The sequence below is a fragment of the Tubulanus polymorphus genome, chromosome 9 (assembly GCF_964204645.1).
Source record: "Tubulanus polymorphus chromosome 9, tnTubPoly1.2, whole genome shotgun sequence".
Lineage (NCBI taxonomy): Eukaryota > Metazoa > Nemertea > Palaeonemertea > Tubulaniformes > Tubulanidae > Tubulanus > Tubulanus polymorphus.
Window position 1 is genome coordinate 9,706,451 of NC_134033.1, and position 19,103 is coordinate 9,725,553.

At 41.9% G+C, this 19,103-nt stretch overlaps 1 long non-coding RNA gene across 1 annotated transcript; it reads right to left on the reverse strand.

Moving 5' to 3' along the window:
• Positions 1 to 695: 695 nt before the first annotated feature.
• LOC141911372 (uncharacterized) lies at positions 696 to 15,560 on the reverse strand. Its single transcript, XR_012620026.1, has 3 exons — positions 15,317 to 15,560; positions 1,157 to 1,253; positions 696 to 1,008 (listed from the first exon to the last, which is right to left on the reverse strand). It is a non-coding gene; the product is annotated as an uncharacterized LOC141911372 (long non-coding RNA).
• Positions 15,561 to 19,103: the final 3,543 nt, after the last annotated feature.

Here is a 19,103-nt window from a genome sequence, read left to right on the forward strand (position 1 = left end):
GTAAGGCTGAACCTGATAACCCAAATTAAGTGCTAGCATGAAACTTATGACTACTTTGTTTCAACCGTCCTAGTATACTGTACTTAGCATTACTACGATTGGGTGCCATATTTCTACAATCTCTACAAGGAAGGAGTCTTGGAGTGTCTTTCGTTCCCGGGTAGGCATCCTCGCTTGCCAGGGGACCAGTATCGCTCCCAAACTCGCTTCCACCAGCCCCCTGGCCTCACGACGCGCGATTTCATTACCGGCGCTTTAGCGAATGACGTCATATATCAACACGCGACTATACTTCCGTTTTCGCTACGTGTTCGCTGATTGGTCCATTTACCGGGAAATTCCATAGATGCCCAATGTCATTTGTAATAAGCGCTGTGATTGGCCCGACCTGATTCTGGTCGGCTAGTAACGACTTGTGAGGTCAAGCGGTTCGGAGAACAGCATTAGTGTAGTGGGTTTGAATCCCTTGACAGGTGAAGATGCCGGGTAGGGTACGGGGTAAAACCTGGTGCACTGCACATTGTGGATTGACTGGAACTCTAAACTCACAAAATTAAACGAGTCAACAAGAAAGATAATAATTTGACGTTTGTCAAATTATATTATTTAACAGCTTAAAATAATACTTAACACATTCTACAAGAGTACACAAAAGAAATCAGTTCTTACATTATATCAGAATCAATAGTTCGCTTAACTCGGGCTTAAATTCTGGTTCCATTGCTTCATATTCTAATGAAATTCACTAGCATACCTTAGAATATCGCTTAGCTTAAGATAAACAATTTGGTACCAGGAAAACGAGGAAGTAAAGTGGGTGTACTGTACATCCGATATTGACTTATTTCTCCCTGGTTGAATCGAGTTATTACTGAAATAGCATTCGAATAGCCATTTTGTTTTTAAAAATTGTGTCGTTCAGCTATCCTGCTGCAAATTTCGCAGTTGAAGTTAACTAGTGCCATCTGATTTCTCAGTATCTCAAATTTGCACATTCTTAGCCCGAGTCTAAAAATAGAAAAAAGTGCATTTAAAGTAGGAAATAAAAGAATAGTGGCTACACCCTGGAGATATAGCCTATGGGGTGGGCCTAGTTTGAAAGCACTGAGGTCCGAGGGAACAGCACTTTGTAAATAAATACTGAAATTAAACTTACAAAACAATACTTGAGATGATGTACTTGACATGAAGTGTGTCCAGCTAACCAAATCAACTTTGTCTATGACTCCTCCTTTTATAGATACCGTAGTAGTCTAAAAATAAGAATCGGTACATTTTTCTAACAGTTGGTATGTCATTTTTGAAAAAAAAAACTTCACAACACAGCAAATAAATTACAGTTGTTGAATGGTTTGCACGATTTAGATTACGAAGTGGCTACTCGTACGGACCCGGGCGAATAATTCCGTAGGCTATTCGTACGCACCCGTCGGATAACTCTGGAATTATGTGTACGGGAAGGGATAGGGTTAGGGTAAGGTGAGGCTATATGTAGTTAAAACATTCAAACGATTGTCGGCGAGCTCGATGGTCTAGTGGTATGATGCTGCGCTAGTAACTTACTGGCCCGGGTTCGAGTTTCGCTCGATCCGCTATTTTTCTCTAACTCTATTCTCCACACTTTCCTTGAATTTTCTAAGTCGTGCACCTCTGTACGCATGCGCGGCGTTAATCGGCCAATCAGCGACAGTTATTAGCGTACAGATCCTAGTTCCGTACGAATAGCCTCCAGAGTAATCCGCACAGCGTTTAGATTAATTGGTTGACGGTAATTAGTATGACCTATAAGTGTAACGGTGTAACTCCCGCCTGTAATTGTATTGTAATATAGTGTATTTGTATTGGTATTAATAAATGTTAACGATAGGTGGCATACCTATCGCTCTCTTGAAAAGAATCCTTTGTCCTGGTGAGTCGTGTGTTATCTTTTGTCCCGCATTATGAGTTTTCCGGTTTGCTCGGCTACCCGTACTGGCGGGGTAGTCTAGAGAGGCCAATGAAAACTCCGGTTTGCTGAACCACCCCTCTTTGCGGGGATGCGGTATGATGTTTGATCTGACAGTTTCAAGTGGTTAATGGCTGTTTCAAGTGCTTACAACGATGCTTATTACTTCGTGGTACATGGTGGTTTAAAAAAAGATTTCATAATAATACGCTCACCGCGTGGGCTTCGTAGAAAGACCACTACCTGTGACCTTCCCAGATTTTAATTGTCCTGTCCGATTTGGTTTCATCCAATTGAGAGACTGCCTTTTCCAGGGCATTTTTGGATCACGTCACTCCAGGAAATGACTTAACGCTTTTGGGCCCCTTCGTCGGTTCCACATGTTTCATTTGAGCTATAGACCACAATGGTGACACCATGATGGTTAGTAACTGACCAATTGAGATATCCCCGAGTCTGAACACTTGACTTCGAATTTCGGAAATTCATCATGTAATGTTTGTTTTCAAACTACTAAGGAATCATCATTGCAAATTCATCACTGACCATCACTGACCACCAATGACCAATTCAAACTTCTCGAATATGAAAACGATATGCCGCGTTATGGTGTCAAACTAGAAAGGATTCGCCATTGAAAATTAATAAATTGACCATCACTGACCACCACTGACCAATTGAAACTTCTTGAAAGAACGATATACCGGTACCGCATTTGATGTGAAACTAGAAAGGAGTCGCCATTGAAAATTCATAAATTGACCATCACTGACCACCACTGACCAATTGAAACTTCTTGAAAGAACGATATACCGGTACCGCATTTGGTGTGAAACTAGAAAAGATTCGCCATTAAAATTCATAAATTGACCATCACTGACCACCACTGCCCAAGTGAAACTTCTCAAATATCGTGGTCGAATTCGAAAGTGCTTGTCGTCGTATTGCTATTTCTAGAAACCAGCAGAAAGTTTTGCTACTGTTTTTGAATGGCGTTGACATGATGGAAATTTATTACCCATAAATGGGTTACACATCTGGATCACAGCACCTCACTTACCGCAGTGCGTTATTTTCACTGCATAGTAATGCTAATACATAAACTTTTTTACTACTTGACTCGAATCATCTGAACAGTACTGCGATTGAAAACTCAACGAATAGAAAATGTTTGCGGGAAGCGCCTACAAATAAGTTATAATAAGATTAATTAATCGATGCATGAAAAACAATTAAATCACAATGTGACTAACACTCGTCTTTCAAGCAATCTGCGCGATACCAATTAATTAAATCATTAAACGCATTGGGTTCCTAATATTTGAAATCATGTGATACAATAGTTGTTCTTTAGACTTGGCCACTTTCATTTCAGAAAACCGCGTACTAGACCAGTGATCACCGAGGCATTAACCATTCCTTCAAGTTATGAAAATTCGATGGTGACGCGGATTCTTCGCCTCTAAAAACTGTTTCGTTAATAGTTTTCTTTATATGAAAAGTGTTCATAGGAATTAAAATTTGGAGTGATAACAGTCACAGCTGTAACCCTTTTTCATTGTCAGTTCTTTTTTGGAATTCAAGTAGATTAGTGAAAATATCAATGATGAAGTTCACTTATTATATCAAGTACCGTTTTTACTGTCGCATGCGAGTCGAAACAAAAAGATCTATCCAAACTGCATATCTTCGGGTATAAACTGTGATATCCTTCAGTATGTTATGAATATCTTTAAAAATTTGTGTTCTAATATAATACCCGAAGGTTTAACTATCGGACACATAAAAGATTCGCCATAATCAAAGTCTTTAAGAAAATCTTTCTTCGAGAAAGAAAGATCTTTAAAAGAACGATTGGCGTCAAACTAAACCATAATGGACTGAGAAAATCCACCTGAGACATTTAAAGATTTTGAAGCGAAATTTATTCATATAAATCAAAAATGCATGAATAACTTGACGTTATTTGCGGGTCTCATGAAACACTTTCGTGCGCTCTTTTTAAATCTAAAATAGCATAAATACATGCGTGTTTCGTTATAAACAAGGTTAAATTCCAAACGCACATGAAATATGGAGCCTGTATCACACGATATACACATCTTGAATTTTCTTTAACTACGTAGGCCCTTTCCAAATGGGAATTGTTCAGTTTTTTAACGACCGACATTCAGAGGCACCTAAAAAACCGGTTGTATAGCGCTTGAGATTTTCAGTGTAGGGCACATCTCACATCGACTCGGCTCGCGGTCGGTGGTTTAATGGGAACACATCTGGTTGTTACTAGTTTAACAGTTGACGAATTCAGAAAACTTTTTTCCAATGTCTTTGATAACTTTTTAAACATAGTATTCTTCTTAATTACATTTCGCTGATTCCATAGATATTTTTTCATGAAAATTGCTCCAGTTATAACGGATTTAAACATACATGTAAAATGATTATTTTCAAAATATTCAATTTTCTCCGATTTTGAAGAAATTCTGACACAATATCATCTCCACTCGACACATGATTTTACTTCGGTGCCTTTGAAGGGAGTGTCACTTGTTGTTGAGTTCATATTTAGTCAAACAAGAAGATATGCCTGATTCCTTTTTAGAATTTAGATTTCGACGGATATCATCAAATTACTAGAAAGGGACAGCAGCTTTCGGTCATCCGCAAAAAATACCTAAAATTCTCTCCTATGGTTATGGAAAAACATGTCACGAAACATACGGAAAATCCTTTGTTTGGTAGACTGAAATTATTGAACTCTTAAATAGCAACATTCAGAGAAACAAAAACATAAGAATATATTCTCGCCCACCCTTGAAAAAAACAACGTGATTTCAATTGAAGATGACACGTAGCCTCATATCAAATGATTATGAACGATACAGAGCCTATTCATTCTCTTTACGAGGATGGGTCTCCACATTCATAGGATACGATACGAGATTCGTGGGTACGAATGATGACTACAACTGATAAAGCCCCAATTTCACTGATTCTTGCACATAAAGGTGTTTTAGAGTAATCTAGTTAACATGTGTGTTTTAGGAGTATTTTGAATTTAAATTCAAATCGGGGTTCATGACGAATATTGAGCATTCTAGGGCTGGAGCAAGAAACGTGTGGGATCGTCCGCCAATGGTATCGCCAAAGAAATAATAAGGAGCCAGTCCGTGGTGGCTATTGAAAGCGACGACCGCATGTGAATGCATTGATTGAATGACATCTCAAAAGTCAGATTATATAAAATTGAACATGATATATGGATAGGTTATTCCATATATACTGGTAAAAATGATGCCCAATATGTGATATAAATATTTAATTAAAAAGTAGAAACCTAATCCATAACTCAGTCTGGTATTGTTATAACATCAAACACTCAAATTTAATCCTTTGTTAGATTGGTAGCCAGTGTAGATGAGCAAGAATAGTGGTCCCTAATTTTAGTGTGGACTGTTCAACAAGTTGGAGTTTGTATAGAGATGAATGAGTTTAAAATGGAGTGGAATTTAGATAATACTGTTTGAATGTCTATTACTCAATATTTTTATTGATCATAAAAAATTGTGGTAAAATATTTGACTCTAGGGTTGGTTTTAGATTGTATCTCTCCACGCCAGAGGTAATCACGGATATTGGACTACACAAAATTCCTTGTGTACAGCTCAACTTTTAAAATCCCTGGAAAAGCTCGCCACGGATATATCTCAGTAATGATTAATTTTCCCACAAATTCTCCCCTTCGAAAAACCTAAACAACCAATGCACGCTTGCTCTAAGTTTGCCAATGCACTATTGTTACCTTTTCCAGCTATTTGCGCTAGCTGTTTGTCGCAAATAGATTGCATCCTCTATTACAGGAGTAAAGGATACAGCTCTGGGACCCGTTTCTTAAAAGATAGTTTAAATTAGCCATCATCCAATATGATACATGACTAAATACACTGAAAAAGATCAACTATGTACACATTTCAAATTTCAAACCATGTTTTATCATTAGAAAATTACGACACAACGTTCGATCTCTCACTAGAGATAATCTTTTTGAATTTGTACACTGAGTTTTCGTATCGTATTATCGTATTTTCAATTCTCTGCTTTTGAGTCAACAAGTACAAAGTTATTTTAGCAATGAAAATTTAATCGTCATTATAAATGTTAACTATCCACTGGTAAACTTACTAACTTTTGGCAACTGACCTTAGATCGTGGAATGGTCTCAGGTGGCCTGCTGATCCCCTCTTTATTTATACTACTGAAGAAATATACAGTATAAGACGTAAAAAGTATATGAACATATTATTTATCTTTGTATCGCGATAATTCGTGTACGTATGATTGAAAAACGATATTCTATCGAATCTCATGGTACTTATGATTATTGTGTATAGAATCAATAATTAGCAACCATCCACGGATACGAAGCAGCCTAAACTTACATCCTACCAAAATTATCCTCGAAACTCTCAGCATTATTTCAAGGGTCGGTCTTAGAAAATATATGAAGGACGTGCTCACAGGTTAACGAGGCCAAAAATCTTCCCCAAAATTTCAAATTTTTACAAGCAAAGATAATATACTTCATGCTTTTGGTGCAGAAAAAAATACATGTCCACAAAATGCAAATTGTGTTTTCAAAGTAAACGATTGAGTGTGGAATTGTTTCGAATTCAAGGTTTTCCCATTAACACTCCGGTATTTTTCAATAAGTCAAACTATTGTTGATGTGATCAGATGGCCAGTTGAATACTTCATCATTATATTGAAAGATATGTTACACTTAATGCATCTTTTCTTAGGCCTTACAGCTTTCTCTATTGGTTAGCGTTGTGATCACTCAAAATTAACCATAAGTTTGAATTCTCACTGATCTACTACATCTCTACAACAAAAATATATTTCATATTAGGCGATTAACTTTGATCTGTGGTCAGTGGACAGCAGCTACGAAACATTTCAAACTACTACGTTATCATTCCATCTATTCATGTATATATAATATGATATGATATCTTCTTTGTTCAGTTTAAAAGTCTTGATCGTAAAAGTTTGACAAGTCTCGCATGTTGGTACCGATACGCACGTTCACGCGAGTGAAATGTGCACGTTACAGGCTCAAATGCGCACGTTACAATTACAAATGGAAACGTTGTTCGTTCAAAACCCTACGTAAAAATCTTATGCATTTTAGCGGAATTTCAAAGTCAGCTCGCTACCTACAACAAAAATCGGACAAGACTTTTTCAAGCGACACATTTAAATGTAAGAGCTAGTAGTACTAACGAAGGATTCACTAAACATATAAATTACTTATGGGGGTTCTGGTTAGCACTGGTAACTGGTCTGTACTGGTCAAGCATTGGTCAGTTAAACATTTTTTAGATTAATGCCCACATCATATCTATTTATTTGACACCAAACAACTTAATTGTTTGCAAACAAATAATTTGCTATACGGTCAGTACTGGTCATGCATTGGTCAGTTAAAAGACCATGGTCCACGCCACATTTGATACCAAACATGATTGGATTGTGTCGTTTCGAAAATTTATCGGTTGGGCAATTTGTGGTCTGCCCTGGTTCGTTAGGTTCTTATTTTGCGGGCATTTTATCTCGAACCACCGAAAGACCGAATCACTAATTAATTCACCAGATCGTTAATTGCTGATAATGAAGATTAGTGTTTAACTAATAGTCCTTGTCTGAACAAAATGTCTCTGGTATGGGTGCTATGGAATCATGTCCTTAACTGTACACCGTACTGTATCTTTGTACTGTATCTTTTTATTTTCACTACTACCGTAATTGACTATGATGTTTTCAAGTGGTCTTAAGTACCGCTAATAGCCGAAAGTCGTTGATTTATGTGAAATTTACATACAGCGCCACCCGTTGATAGTAAAACTAACCCGAGCAATACGGGTGTTAAATAGATACGCTAGCAAACCGGCATTCTCATAATGGGTTCAAGACCCGGAACGTCCCCTACTACAGCGGCGATTACCCCTTATATTACCATTAGAATACTCCAAGACGACAATTGTTACACTGGTGGCAGCGAAGTGGGATTTTATTTCGATTGTCGTGTATTTTATGGTCTTTTAATGCGGCTCCACGTTGGGAACCTAGTCTGAGCGAACCACGCTTACCATTATTAGTAGAAAATACTTGAAAGACTTATAACGGACACTCATAGCAGTTAAAACCGTTAACTTGCCATATTCTTTATTTAATCAGAATTAGTACTGAGAGAAAATTTGGGGAAAATTATTATTATTTGCATATTATTTTATTATCGCTGGGGAGACTGAAACTGAGACACAGACCGGTATACGAAAAACTTTTGTTCACCTTTTCTTTTATATTATACTGTATTGAATTAACTGATTTGTATTTATAATGTCGATGCCTGAGGAACATTCCGAACAAGATGCTAGTCATCTCGATGTTAACCAGTTCCTCATGTCTGTGACACAGTTTGTGGAACATAAGATTAAAAACACAGTCAGAATCGTCCTCTGAGCCAGCCAAATCCAGAGACCACACTAAGGTTAAGGTACCTGCACCTAAAACCTACAGTGCTGGTCACAATTTTAAAGTATGGCTCGAGAGATTTGATAGTTACTGTGACCTCATGGGGATAACTGATCCTTCAGTACAGAAGGATCATCTCTTAATGTATATGGACCATGAGTCATATCTGGCCATCAAAAATCTTCACTTGTCGGACGAACTGACCTATGATGAGTTCTCGACATCCATTAAAGACCGTATGTCCCTAACTAAATCGCCCGGCGATTACAAACTCATGCTAAAGGCACGCGAGCAAAAACAGCCCGAAAACCTCGGACGTTTCGCCGACGCACTTATGGAGCTAGCCCAAAACGCCTATCCAGATGCTGGACATACGCTACAAGACGAGCTGGCTCGTGACCAGTTTTTGACTGGAGTTAATTTGCCATTAACAGCTAGGGAACAGTTGTACGTTTCTCAGCCGAAAACCCTGTCAGAGGCTGTGTCCCTGGCTAGAGGTTTTGAATCGGCGCAGAGTATAGCTGAAAAGCAGGATTCGAGGGGGAAACGTGCGATGGTAAATGAAGCCCAGGCAAAGCTCATCGAGACCGAGCTGCTTTCGGAACTGGTTAAACAGGTCCAGAGTTTAAATCTCCGCATCGAAAATCTCGAGCGTCGAGGTCAGACAAGGCCTTCCAGGAATCCGGAACCTCCCAGATATCCGGCGGCTGACATCTGTTGGCGCTGTCGGGTGCCAGACCACCCGGCTAATGCATGTCCTACGGTGATATGCCACTCGTGCACTGAGCCCGGACATTATGCTAGGAACTGTCCTAAAAGTCAGGGAAACGGGCAGATGCGTTCCTCGAGGGGCAGAGGCCCCAAGTCCCGAAATATATCCCTCCACACCGTAGACAATTAGATACCTGTATAAATGTTGTAAATACCCCTGTATATAGTACGAATGAAAATGATTATGAATACGACAACCCACAGGGTAGCTGCCCGGACTCAAGTGGTTTACAACTCGGGAAGAGCACACCTCCTAACGGCCAAAGCTCCCCTTCAGAGTACACCCCGAACTCCGAAGCAGACCTACCCACAAACAGTGACCGAGAGCCCACCCCATTAGTTCGAAGTGTGCAGAATGTAGATATCCGTGACACTGGCCCCTATTGTTCTGCTATAGTCAATGGTGTAGGAAGAATCTCTGCGCTTCTCGACACCGGCGCTGGTGTGACTATGCTCAAGACTTCTGTCTGGGTGGCGAGTAACGGGGGTGAAATGGGGTGCCTGATTTTGAGTTAGTTATGGCTACTGGTCAGGACATTAAGGTAAGGGGTTCGGTCGACGTTCGCCTTAGTTTGGGGGATTGTTGTTTTATGGTCCCAATGGTGATTGCAGATGATTTGTCACAGGATTGTCTCCTTGGTGGTGATTTCTTCCGCGACAACAACTGCGTGATTGATTACCCAAATAGAGTCATGAGTTGTGGCCTGTCTGACATACCATTGGAACACAGGGATTCCCGACCAACTGCGTGCCGCCTATTCCTGACCGAGACTCGCATGATCCCAGCCGGACACGAAATTGTAGCTACCGCTTATTTTAGGCAGAGATACACCCACAAAAACAATTCCGTCGGGATGGTTTGTGGTAGAGTCCCGGGTCCATTCGGTATTGGTAGAACCCTGGTTAGCCCGAACGATAACAAGGTGACTGTCCGTTTGGCAAACTTTTCGAACGTGACGTGCCGTGCCAACCGCGGTGAAATTGTAGGGATTTTCTCTCCGTTAAACAGTATCGAAATCCTCACTACTCAGGATAAGAGACCAGATGTCTCTGAAATCCCTACCAATAGTGAGGATCTACAGCTCGATGCCATTGACATTTCGGACAGTGATCGCGAGGCCTTAAAGAAGGTTGTCGCTGATTACCAGGATGTGTTTTCCCGCGACGACTTTGACATATGGAGGACCGCGTTAGTCGAATTGGAAATAGATACGAGTGACCATCGCCCCATCAAACAACAACCTCGGCGTTTACCACCGGGTCATAGACAGATTGTGGAGGGTCATACTGCCGAATTACACAGTCACGGCCTCATCCGACCATCACAATCTCCCTGGGCCAGCCCCATTGTCTTGGCCAAGAAGTCCGATGGTAGCCTTAGGCTGTGTTGTGATTATCGGAAGTTAAATGACGCTACGCTAAAGGATAGCCATCCGCTTGGGCGAACTGACTCCACACTTGAAGCTCTGTCCGGGTCATCATGGTTCTCCTCTCTTGACCTCACAAGTGGGTATCATCAGGTGCCCATACGGGAGGGAGATAAACCAAAGACAGCGTTCTGCACGGAGAATCGATTGTGGGAGTGGAACGCCATGGCGTTTGGCCTGACTAATGCCCCTGCCTGTTTTTCACGGCTTATGACTATGGCCCTGGATAAGGTCTCGTGGAAAACGGCATTAATATATCTCGATGATGTCATTGTTCACTCAGCTGACGTTGGGTCACACATTGGTAAACTCGCTGAGGTGTTCTCATGTTTCCGGTCTGCAAACCTTAAACTGAAACCCAGAAAATGTCACCTACTGCGGAGACGGTTGAAGTTTTTGGGCCATATTGTTAGTGGGAATGGTATGGAGGCTGACCCGTCAAAAGTTGAGAAAATTATGAACTGGCCTGTTCCAACAACAGTTTCAGAGGTCCGCAGTTTCACAGGGTTAGTGACCTATTATTCAAATTTTATTGAGGGGTATTCCCAAATGTGTCGTCCCCTACACCAGCTTACTAAAAAGGGCCATGTCTTTGTATGGGGGATAGAGCAACAGCGCGCATTTGACGCCATAAAAAGGGCACTTACTAGCCCTCCTGTTTTGGCCTTCCCTGATTTCGAGACAGGTGCAGGCAAATCTATTATCGACTGTGACGCTAGTGACTGGGTAATTGGTGCTGTACTTTCACAGGTGCAGGCAGACTCGTCTGAACGGGTAATCGCATATGCGGGTCGCGCACTACGGGGTGGTGAAGAGAATTACTGTGCCACCAGGCGAGAGATGCTTGCCCTAGTCGATATGATCGAGCACTTCCTGCATTACCTGTTGGGCCTGAAATTCTTGGTGCGCACTGACCATGCAGCACTTAAATGGCTCCGGTCTTCAAACATTCAGTCTGGACAAGTTGCCCGCTGGAACGAACGATTGGCCGACTATGACTTTGATATTGAGCACCGGCCCGGGCGTATCCACCTAAATGCGGACGCGTTGTCCGCATCCCTAAACGACTGAAGCGTCATGGAGACTGCCCAAGCTGTGGTCAGACCGGCGCCCCAAAATGTCAGGTTTCGGCGGTAGGTATGGGAAGTGATCATGCAGGCTTGTCGCCAGTGGACATAGCGCGGTTACAGGACGAGGACGCCGACATATCTGTAGTCAAGGACCTGGTCCATCGACAACAGATTAAACCTAGTGCCGATGTGATGCGCCAATTTAGTACCAAAACCAGAATGTTTCTTGGTGAATATGAGCGCCTAGTGATTGACAAGGACGTTTTATTTTTGAGACCCTCCCCTGGATCCAGACTTTCGAAATCGCGTGTTGTTCTGCCTTACGTGTTACTGCCTAAGGTTTTGTCACACCTTCACGACGGTATCTCCGGCAGGCACTTAGGGCGCACTAAGACAGAGCGGAAGATGCGCGAACGATTCTGGTGTCCAGGTCTGACAAGAGCTGTCCATGAGTATATTCAACAGTGCCAGAAATGTCAAATATGCAAAAATCCGCCCAAGCGACCGAAGGCACCTTTGGTGTCAACACCAGTGGGCCGTAGAGGCCAGAGGTTGCACATTGACATAGTGGGCCCCTACAGCGTACTAAACGCGGCAACACTTACATTATTGTTGTCCAGGACGCTTTCACTAAGTGGGTTGAGGCATGGCCAGTACGGAATGAGAAGGCCCCCACTATGGCTCGGAAAGTCGTCGATGAATGGGTCATGAGATATGGCTGCCCAGAAAGCATTCACTCAGACCGGGGTGCCAACTTCGAGTCCAAGGTTTTTACAGAAATGTGTCGACTGTTGGGTATCGATAAGACGCGTACCACCTCGTATCACCCGATGGGGAATGGTCAGGTGGAAAACTTTAATAAATCCATCAAGGCCATGCTGACCATATCCGTGAATGAAACTGGCACTGACCGGGACACGAAACTGTCATCATGCCTAATGGCATTTCGTTCTAGTGTTCAGGAATCCACCGGCGAAACCCCATTCTACCTGACTTTCGGTTCAGAGATGGTCTTGCCTCTAGATATCATGGTTGGACCACCAGAAGAGCAAGTGTACATCACTAAGTTTAGCCGTGATGTACACTCAAACTTACAGGAGGCGCACCACAGAGTCAGGGAGAGACTGGGTAAGGCTCAGCGGCGTCAGACTGTCAATTACGACAGATTTGCTAGGCGGGGTGGGTATAACGTTGGGGATCGGGTATGGCTCTATAGTCATGCCATAAAGCCAGGGGAGGCGGCAAAATTCCATAAGAAGTGGAATTATTATCCCTTCATTATTATTGAGAAACTGTCGGAGGTGACGTATCGGGTCAGACAGGAGGGGGTGCCCCAAAGCAAAAGACTGTCCACTTCAATGATATGAAGCCAGCGTTTGGCCAGCCGCATATAAACGTCAAGAAGGCTGTCCCTGCCAGAACTAGATAGAGGACAGTTGAACCCCAATCTGCCCCTGAGATTGAACCTGCCCCTGAGATTGAAAATTCGAGCTCTTCAGGGAGCGATGACGAGGAAATTGTCTGGAGGCGCCAAAACGAGTGGATTGTGGCAGTACCACCCAATGACGCCACACCAATCGAGGCGGAGGCAGAAGCCGGCCCGGAAGTCGATCCCCCAGCGGGTCAGCCAGTGGAAAATGCCCAGCTGCATCCACCGGCCGACAACGGAGATCAATCCGGTCGTCTGCGCCCGAGGAGAGCATTGAAAGAGCCAGCCCGATTCAGGGACTTTGTTCGTCATTGCCCCATACCGGCAACCAGTACAGCAGTTAATGGCGACTGTACCACCTGCTGTCAGCGATGGTACAGAATCCGGGAGAAGAAAGATCTGTGGCTGAAGAAAGCGCGAAAATTGCTGCGAGACAGAGAACACCTCACCGGTTAAACTCTCTGCCCTCCGGCCAACTTAACGTTTTTCTCTCTTTCCTTCTGTTTTTAGCTGCCAAAATGTCTGATGTGCTTCAGTTGGATACGTTGAACGAAGAAACACGAGACCTGAAGAAGGCCGCTGTGCAGGATGTGCGAAAATATGTGCAAAGCTACACGAAAAGGGCTGAGCCCGAATGGACTCCGGAGCGCCATCTGTACCAACCGGGTGACATGGTCGCTGGTTCAGTAGTTGCTGGCGTCAAGGCTTTCCTGGCGTCAGCCAAGCGGTCACGGCCATCCATGTCGATGGAGAGGTTTAATCGGCTGGGGACAGAACTCAGCTGTTTGATATCCCGGCATGGGGGTACGAGTAAACTTCTCGTGGATAGCTGGAGAAGCTTAATCGACAGCTCCGAGTCGGAGATCTACGGCGTCCCATTCTCCTGCTGAGCGACTCCATGTTTAAAGGAGTCAAGTGCAGCGATGACATGTATGTCATCGCTCACTCAGGAGAACGGATCGAGGAGGTCAGTCGGACCATACGACTGATAAGCGTCTGCTGTTCAGCTGTTGTCGTTAACCACGGGGTGAATAACGTGCGGGAATTCGGTGATACGGTCAAGGAGATATATAGCCTGGCCAACCTTATACAGCGAAAATATCCCCTTGTCCCTATTTTCCACCTTCGTGTCCCAAAAGCCCCGTGTATGAGAGGCAAGCGTGAGACGGTCATCCCGATTGACCGCATCAATGTACATTTCGAGAAGGCCGGGTTCCGTACCATCGAACATCCGGACCTTCCAGACCACGACTACAGAGGGATCCATTATCGACCGAAGGCAGTCAATGAAGTAGCCCGTCATATTATTGCCTCCGTCAAGAGTCATTTAGAGTCCTAAATTTGTAGGTGGGACACCTTACTATGGTCAATACCCACCCTACAAAACATGGCCTTTTGACTCGAGCATCCCTGCCTCAGTCCTGGTTCTGTGTGTTAGAACTTTTTCTTCTGGCCTCTTGTCTTTTACTTTTTCAGCGCTACTTCGGAGAATCGTTGTATATAAACCATCACTTGTATATAGACTGTCATGTGTATATAGACCGCAAGTTCCGTCACGTGAGTAGGTATGGGGATGGCGGGGCCAACACCAGATATCGGTAAATGGCCAGCCATCTACCCCCAGCGGTGAACCCTAGTCTACCTCGTACTTCAGGAATGGATTTAGCGGAAATGTAAATATGTAAATAATCTGACTCTTGTGTACCATGCGAACCATGGGTGTTATCGATCGTCATCGTTTCGCGATGGGAACTCGGCATACCGGTATTGGACTGTTATTGCGTCGTGAAAGTTAATTTTGGTACTGAACCGTAGTTCAGTACTCATTGTTAGGGGGGAGTGGTGTAACGGTGTAACTCCCGCCTGTAATTGTATTGTAAAATAGTGTATTTGTATTGGTATTAATAAATGTTAACGATAGGTGGCATACCTATCGCTCTCTTGAAAAGAATCCTACAGCGGCGATTACATCTTATATTACCATTAGAATACTCCAAGACGACAATTGTTACATAAGTAGGGGCCTACTGCATGTGATTGGCGTCAATCCATCCCATTCCACGGTGAATTAAAAAGAAATTTAGTTCCCTTTGTCCAAAAGCTGCATCATTAATATAACTAGCTGTCAAATTTAATTTACCTCCTTCAGAGAATACCATAGTCCGTCGCCCATCAACGTGTTGACAAAAGAAAAATTGCTTATAATCCTGTTTTATACATGAACGATACGTCTTGCAGAAGTAAACCATATTCTTGGAATATGAGCATAGTGTTTAAGTTGGCTTGCACGGTTTGTGAATGGGTTTTCCTCATTATGCTGCCTGTATGCATTAAAAATCCGGATTTCAAGCGAATTAATTTGTCCAACAAGTGGCCCTCTAGAAGTATACTCCACACATACTGCCCATGCATGTCTCTGTAACCGAAGGTGGAGACTAAAACACGGTTCAGGACTCGGCAGCGGACACCGGCCCGGAAAATATTTCAAAACGTGTATTGTCGGTACCTAGCACGATTTCAGCGTTTTTCGGGAATTCCCTGAAATTTTGGCGTTTTTCGGAAATTCCCTGAAATTTCAGCGTTTTTATTTCAGCGTTTCAGTGTTTCAGCTTTTTCAGCGAAGTTCAGGAACCGAAAAAAAATAGTTTCTAATCCACCAGACCGAAGTCCAAAGCATTAAACATTCTTGCCTCGGAATTACAAATACATTATACGGTTTTATTTTACATTTGGAATCTTAGACACACTGCTCTCGAAGAAGAACTGGGGAGGACTCTGCAGCTGGAAAAATAAAAAGAACAAAACGAAGTGAAACGAATTTCCGCTACAATACTGTCAAAATTAAACTTGATATTTAACTTCACACATGTCAACTAGACGTCAAGTTATGAGACAAGCAAGCTATCGATAATTGCTGTTGAAGATATCTAGATCTGAGTTCTTTATTGTGTGAATAATTTTGTCACATTTTCTATGAGCTTTAAACCTCCATGATCTGAAATACTTTTCCTGTTTAAGCCGCCTTGGGACTTAAGTCCCGAATCCAGTTGGAATTTTCTTGATTGTTGAGAATTTCAAACCCTTCCCCGCGGTTTGAACCCATGACCTTGCATTTCACGATCCCGAACGCTATAACTACTGCGATGCTACTCATTAATTTATCATTTCATTTTTTGCAGCTTAAAAACGATTCGATTTCAAATTGTATTTGACTCACTCTTGAAACTGCTGTATTATCAAAAAAACATTCACAATATCACTTTTCTCAGCTGGTGTGAATGGCGAGAATCAATACATCATCACAGTTGACAAACTCATACTGTTCAATGTCAATTCACAGATGGATGCACTGAAATTACTGCTTTGTTCTTACTTAAGCTTCAACATGAAATAACCAAGTGCAGTAGGCAATACAATGGAATTTTTCCAGTGCTGTGTTACAACCCTGCCGGGAGAATTCTACCTAAAGTGGCGAAACTAGCAGATGGTTTGGCCAAGTATCACTTAAGTCAGCTATAAATAATAATAATAATCGTCTCTTTTATAGAGCGCTATTCCAGGGACGAGGTTCACTGCGCTGTCTCTCCGTATGCCCTCACAAATAAAAAGGACTTCAGGGAAGGTTTGAACAGATCGATATTGTCTATAAGTTTGATTTTGTGTGGTAACAGATTCCACAATTTAGCACCATACACTGTGCAGCTCCTATCACCAAGACATGATTTTGTCCTCCTTAAATCAACGACTAAACCAGATGACGATGTGGTGGTTCTCGCGGACTGTTTCAAAACAATGAGGTAGGTCTTTAAGGTATTTAGGAGCCGCACCATGGATACACTTAAATACTTGAAGTGCAATCTTATAGTCAATCCTTTCTCTGACTGGCAACCAGTGAAGCTCACGTTATGTTGGTGTGATGTGTTGAAACTTCTTAACCTTGCACACAACTCGTGCAGCTGAGTTTTGCACACGTTGGAGTGGAGCAAACGTGTTGCTGGGAAGATCAGCTAAGATTCCATAATTACAGTCGATTCGCGAAGTTACAAATGCATGTATCAACCGCTCGGTACTCGACCAGTCCAGGTATTTTATAAGGCGGCCGATACGGTACAGATTTGCCAACGCCGATTTGCAAACAGACTTTACATGCATGTCCATTTTCACATATTTATCAATAATGACACCGAGATCTTTTACACAGTCTGACGTTGGTATCCAAACACCATCAACACAGATACCAGTCACGGAACCGATTCTACGCGACGATACTAGATTAACGACATCAGTCTTCGGAGCATTTAGGGATAGTTTATTTTCGAACAACCAACTCTTAATCTCACCGACGCAGTGTTCTACAGTCGAAACCATTTCCATGGTGTCTTTCCTATCTCCGCACTTTGCAGCAGACTCAAGTTGATCTGCATACAATTGGTACTGGACATCATTTTTACGCATCACATCACCTAATGGGATGGTATAAATGGTAAAAAGTATAGGTCCGAGCACGGACCCCTGTGGAACTCCACACTCTTCAGGTGTAGGACGTGAACATTCACTAGCAACCATAACAGACTGCTTCCTCTCAGACAGGTAAGAGGCAAACCACCGTAGTACAGAGTCCTTCATGCCGCAGGATCTCCCGAGCCGATTTAACAATATTCTGGGATCGACCGTATCAAAAGCAGCAGACAAGTCCAAGAACACCAATAGGAACTCTAAATGCTAACATCCAAGTATTATTTGAATTCATAAAGAGAATCTTGTGTATTAGCAATCAAGGTCATTTGTTTTTGTATAATGTTTCAGAAAATATTGCTTTTTTTAATATGTTTGAATTCGGTGAAAATTTTTTTCTGTGTTGTTGACATAGAAATGCTAAACAAGTGGGCAATTCCTCTCATGTACCATACAAATATGTGCACCTGCTTCCTGACCTGGGATCCAGACTGTTGCATGTTCTTTGTCCAGACATACTTTCAATTTTTTTTGTGTCTAACATTGAAAATAGCACATTAAATGACTCATAGGCAATACACTACAGTTCACTTTTAGCAATAAAGCTTTCACTGCGTAAACATTTGTACAGAAAATCAGATTAAAAACAGATATAAAATAATCGTTATCCTTCTTTAAGTTTAATACTAGTTTATCATCTTTACGGGGTTTCGCTGTTCATCGAAAATTGAAAAAATTAATATTACGAAAATGGGACTCGAACCTAAATAACTTTTTTACTATTTATTACCATTTACCCTTAACTACACCAACATGCATAAAAGTTTTTATAAGTGTATATTGTAAAGTGGCACTTTTTCTATGTATTATGTATTTTATAAATGTATTTTGAAGTGCTAATTTATAATTTTCTGACCACGTATATTGTATTTTACAAATGTATATTGTAAGATCGTCAAATATTGACAAATGTTATATAGAAAACATTGCCCTGAATATCACGCCATATGGTCACAATATTGGGATACTTTGGGATACATTCTTTTCGAATGGTTCCAACGACATTCATCTCTGATTTTACATGTGTAATTGGTGTTGTTAAAGGTCAAATGCCCTCTTGTCCTTTTTGAGATTTACTTTCCAAATGATACTTAAGTATATAAATGACGACCTGTGATCAGCCTTATAGAAAAAAAATCACTTATTTGTTTTAAATCATTAAAATTAAGTGACTGGATCATTGACCTATATAGGGTATGCATATAGCGTATATAGCATTGACCTATATAGCGTATGCATCTCGGCTGCAGCCGCGTGTCAGCGCCACAATCATGCGTCATCTTTGCCAAACAAACATACACGTGTGTAAACTCAGTACTCATAGCCTATATATAAAATCTATGAAACAACATAATTCCTTCACTATATTCACAGCTCTACTGCTGGCTATCCATTGTATGTTGTGTTACGTA